This window comes from Bombina bombina, chromosome 4 (assembly GCF_027579735.1).
Source record: "Bombina bombina isolate aBomBom1 chromosome 4, aBomBom1.pri, whole genome shotgun sequence".
Classification (NCBI taxonomy): Eukaryota; Metazoa; Chordata; class Amphibia; order Anura; family Bombinatoridae; genus Bombina; species Bombina bombina.
The window spans coordinates 1057829420-1057835499 of record NC_069502.1 but is presented as its reverse complement, the minus strand read 5'-3'; positions in this window follow the sequence as shown (position 1 = coordinate 1057835499).

Below are 6080 nucleotides of genomic sequence, written 5' to 3'. Positions count from 1 at the left end.
CTTGATCCTCAGAGTTGTCCGGTAAACTCTCCTCTCAAGTCAGGAAATAAAGCTGTCCTTGATCCCTCCTCCGTCGGCGTATGTGTAACCTTTAGGTCATACAAAACTACTCCAAACTAGCAAGTGGTAGTGGGACAGAGGAACGTAGCAAGTTGCATAAAACAAGTGTTTGTTTTTTTTAAACACATATATCGTACAGCAACGCGTTTCTCAGTATCCAAACTGTTTCATCAGCCAGTATTCAAAGACCATGCCTGCTCAGAGAGCTGCCGGTGCTTTGTGTAGCATCTGAAGACATAATTTTTGTCAAACAAGTACACAGGATATGTCCGTATGCCGCTGAAAAACAGTAATAACTTTTACTAGAAGCGTTTTTGGTAATGAAAGTACATTGCTTGTAATATAGTTTTAAATATATATATATATATATATATATATATATATATATATATATATATATATATATATATATATATATATATATATATATATTATTTTTTCTCTATCGTTTGGACACATTTGTCAGCCCTGTCTTTGAACTGCCACCCAATCAGCCTAAGATAGTTTCTGAACTGAAAGATGCTTACCTAGCTAAACTAAGAAAATAAAAAGGGCCATTAAACACTATATGTACATTTTATTAGCACAGTACTGAAAGTATTCCCCACCTCCCTAAAGTCATGGGTGCCGCCATGTTGAAATCTATTTTTCACTACATTCAAGTGCTGACTTGTTTTCACCGTGCAGCAAATTTCCTTAAGATACCGGTAGTGTAACCTAGGTCACACAATGTCAGCACCCATGGTTAGAAAGAGGACACTGCACTGTTAAATAGTTTTCCCCTTAATGTGTTTCCCATAACTTGTTATACCAGCTACATAACATAAAATGCATTAGAAATGCTTCCTCTATGTTTATTTTCTATATGAAATCTTTTTTTGTTCTTTGACACCACAGCCCATTAAAATGGGTTGAGCTTACAGAGTAATCAGATTTCCTTATTTTTTCCACTTTCTATACACACACATGCTTCCTTATCTTATATCTGTCTGTATACCAAAGCCTAATACTTAGAATAATTGAAAAATAACACTGTATTACTCCTACCTCTCACCAGGAGTTTACTTACTTCTGTTTATTCTTTGTTTACATTTAATATTTAAAGGGACACTGTATTTTTTCTTTCGTGATTCAGATAGAGCATGACATTTTAAGCAACTTTCTAATTTACTCCTATTATCAAATTTTCTTCATTCTCTTGGTATCTTTATTTGAAATGCAAAAAAGTAAGTTTAGATGCCGGCCCATTTTTGGTGATCAACCTGGGTTGTTCTTGCTGATTGGTGGATAAACTCATCCTCCAATAAAAATGTGCTGTCCAGAGTTCTGAATTAAAAAAAAAAGCTTAGATGTCTTCTTTTTAAAATAAAGATAGCAAGAGAACGAAGAAAAATTGATAATAGGAATAAATTAGAAAGTGGCTTAAAATTGCATGCTCTATCTGAATCATGAAAGAAAAAATTTGGGTTCAGTGTCCCTTTAAGTATTGAAACTTTCCGTATAGATGGGGATACCATGGGCAAAACATCTGTTTCAAATGCCAAAGTAAAAGTAAATTAGCTATTTGTAAACTATTTCATACACTCCAGCAGGTAAAATGGATAATTGGTAAAACATTAAAGGGTAGAAATGTTTACAGCACTTTTTGCTTTTAAAGGGACAGTTTACGCAAAAAAATTATCCCCTTTTAATTTGTTCCCAATGATCCACTTTACCTGCTGGAGTGTATTAAATTGTTTACAAGTATTTCCATTACCTTTTATATTGGCATATGAAATAGTTTATTTAGCCTGTGGTATCCCCACCCATCCTGAAAGTTTTTGGCCTCAAGGTCAAGCTGTGTAAACACAGCCAGTAGAAGAAATAACACTCTCAGTGTGTTATAGAAGAGATAAGGGGGTCAATTTATGCCCAGTGTTTCCGGCGAGCCTTCAGATGGCGGGCAGAAATCGACCCGATCGGTTTGATTGACACCCCCTGCTAATCTGAAGGGGGCAGCATTGCACCAGCAGTTTACAAGATTATCGATGTGCAGCGGACATGATCCGCTACATCGGATCATGTCCACTCACACTTACATAAATTGATCCCAAGGTAATAAAATGTTAATTTTCCATTGTTCTCTCCAAGTATTGGTGATTGGTTTATGGACAGATATAAGCTAAAGAAGCAGGTATATGTACATAATGGGATAAAGTAATGAGATCTGATTATACCTACAAGGTCAACCCATTTTTATAAGGTTGTGGCTTCAAAACACAAAATCAGTTAATTCATATACACAAATAAGCCTTAAAAATGCAAATCTCTAACTACAAACCAACATATTTCTTCTTTATTCTCATACCGAAGTTGCCCTTATATACTACATGCAGAAATCTCCTTATGTAATTGTTGGACTAGTCAGTATATTGCTATAAACACCCTACATGCGTGCTTATATAGAGTATATTGAAATTCCTAACCTACAAGTTGTATTATTTAGGATGTTATTTAGTGTTCAATGACATTGCTAGAAAAACAATGCATAACAATATAGCAGTGTATTTTGCAATATAATTTTGTCATTTTCACAAGGGGTGGGGTATGCTTCACTATACACTAACACATTAAAGTTGCCTAACAATAAGGTGAATATTGACAAGACTCTTTTTTATTTTAAAGTTTCATGGACAAAACTTATCTTGAGTCATAGGTTGTGCAGCTATACAGCTAAAAATTAGGTGAGGAAAGGACCACTTACTTTTTTTTTTTTTTTTTTTTTGTGATCCTGGTTATGGTATAGGGAGTTATTGATATAATCCATGGTCCTGGAACAGGAATTATTTCCCTATACAGCATGTCTAGGCTGACTCTTAAATAGGTAAATAGAAGTTCTGAAGCTAGCTGCCACTAGATATTTCAGTATGATAACTAAACGGCATAATTGACGAAGGGCTGAAATGTTGAGTCTACTGCCGCAGGCTATAGGGCCCATACTCTTGTGGCAGACTCACACTCAAATATCCACATAAGATTGCCTTAGGTCTGATGATTGCACATATATGACTGCTTATTGATCAGTCCCTAATTGAGTTAAATATGATTAATTCTTGATAGTCTGTCATGCATCTTCCCCTAGCTACTATTCTAACTACTCCCAATTTCATAGATATGGCAACAATTGTTATAGGTGGTTTAAGAACTACTAGATGTCCATGCACCTTCTCAAGACCTAATAATATCTCTCCCATACGTGTTATATATTTCTCTTGTAAGGTGTATCCAGTCCACGGATCATCCATTACTTGTGGGATATTCTCATTCCCAACAGGAAGTTGCAAGAGGACACCCACAGCAGAGCTGTAATATAGCTCCTCCCCTAACTGTCATAGCCAGTCATTCTCTTGCAACTCTCAACAAGCTAGGACGTTGTAGGAGAGAGTGGTTAAATATAGCTAGTTTATTTTCTTCAATCAAAAGTTTGTTATTTTTAAATAGTACAGGAGTTGTGCTATTTTATCTCAGGCAGTAAATAGAAGAAGAATCTGCCTGAGGTTTCTATGATCTTAGCAGGTTGTAACTAAGATCCATTGCTATTCTCACATATGTCTGAGGGGATTACACAGATGAGGTAACTTCAGCGAGAGAATGGCGTGCAGTTTATTCTGCTATCAGGAATGTGCAGTTATATTTTTTTCTAGAGATGGAAAACACTAGAAAATGCTGCTGATACCAGATTAATGTAAGTTAAGCCTGAATACAGTGATTTAATAACGACTGGTACCATGCTTACTCCCAGGGGTAATACCCTTATGATATTGCAATATAAACGTTTGCTGGCATGTTTAATCGTTTTTTTATATGCATTGGTGATAAAACTTTATTGGGGCCTAGTTTTTTCCACATGGCTGGCTTAAATTTTGACTAGAAACAGTTTTACTGAGGCTTTCCACTGTTATAGTATAAAAGTTACAGTTGGTGCAGTTAAAATTACAAACTGTGACATCCAGCTTCCCTCAGGAGTCCCCTGTATGCTATAGGACATCTCTAAAGGGCTCAAAGGCTTTCCAAAGTCGTTTATTGGGGAAGGTAGGACCACAGCTTGCTGTGGCAGTTGGTTGTGACTGTTTAAAAAAAAAAAAAAAAAAAGTCTATTTCGTTTTTTTGATCCGTTTTTTTTTAACTAAGGGGTTAATTATCCATTTGCAAGTGGATGCAATGCTCTGCTAGCCTATTACATACACTGTAAAAATTTCGTTTGATTTACTGCATTTTTTCACTGTTTTACAAATTCTGACAAAATTTGATTCTCTTAAAGGCACAGTACCGTTTTTTATATTTGCTTGTTAACTTGATTTAAAGTGTTTTCCAAGCTTGCTAGTCTCATTGCTAGTCTGTATAAACATGTCTGACAAAGAAGAAACTCCTTGTTCATTATGTTTAAAAGCCATGGTGGAACCCCCTCTTAGAATGTGTACCAAATGTACTGATTTCATTTTTTTTTTTTTTTTTTTTTTTTTTTTTAATATTTTTATTGAGGAATAATATAGGCATACAGAAATTCTGGCATATGATATCACAAATTTACAGATAGCATAATCCATAGCAATGGATTAACATGCAGGTAGAGAAATGACACCTAAACAATAAAATAAAATACCATTAATAGTACATATATGGCTGCCGCTATTTCTAAAGAAATGTATTATGATCAAATGTAGTCATAAAAAAAAAAAAAAAAAAAAATGAAACTAACAAATACTAATCCTCAGATTTTCTACCTCCTGTGGCGAAAGGGAAGCCACTTTTGGGCTCCTAAGACATCTGCTAACATAAAATGCCAAGTACAGGAGAATAATATAAATATCAGATCTCTTATAGATCTGGTAAGGGCTATTACAACATAGCAATCAATACTATGTCTAATGCTTCAAATGCTTAGGTCACTTTTAGACCAATATATCATGACTAGAACACAGCTTATATACTTTAAGAACTAAAAAACAGTAAACTAACTATAGAGGAGGGACAGTTTAGTACTTGGGTCACTGTTGGATCTCTAGATCATAAATGAAACATAGCATGCATATATATATATATATATATATATATATATGTATAGAAAGGGTTAGGAAAAGCAAACCAGCTATAGAGGAGAGTCAATTCAAATATATCATGCCCAGATTCCCGGATGGAGCTATAGAGGGGTTAGAAAAATATTAAGCCTAGCAATATAGCAGGCTTACAGGCAGATATAATGTCTAGTATATGAACCTTGACTTATTGCAGAGTACGGAGCAGGACTCAAGCCAATATCATGTCAGTCGACAAATGCAGTGCACAGAGTCCAGCTACATCTACCGCTTTATCGATACTTTACCCATAAACTGTTATCATAACTATATAAGTCTTTTAACTAGTTGACGAGAGTCTCAAGCAGGATCTATTCAATGTCCAGCTCACGGCCTAAAATAGTCTCTGCTAGCTGGAAAACCATTATCTCACCCCACATCGTAGTACCACAGGATGAGTCCCAATAGGGGTTCAGGTCCTCCTGGAGTGGATTCCATGATCCCAAACATAGCTCCTTCAAACCAGCGCTGCGGCATCAAATTATCACTGGGACTATCCTCCCAACCAAGCGAGTCCCAGAGTAGGATAAACATCCATTTAGCCCCCCGAAGCAGAGGCCCAATGGCAGTTTCATGAGTGAGCTGTAGAGCCATGCCATCCGTTTCAGGCCAGCTATCCGATAGCCCATACCGGTCAGCGTTGTCTCTCTCATCACCTTCAATATCTATCTCTTGTCTTGTAGGTATAACACATTCGCTCTGCACAAGCGTGGGACTCCCCTGTAGTGAGCCGTAAACAGAGCTAGTCATCTCTCTCGCCGCTTCCTCCCCGTAGCACTGCGTAGTGGATGCAATATCTGGCAGCAGTGGCTCCCACATGGACATCGCAGTGGCTAGGATTCGCCTTGGGGTGAAAACCCCTCTCTTTGAGATAGCTAGGTTTGCAGTGTGCATACCGACCGAGTC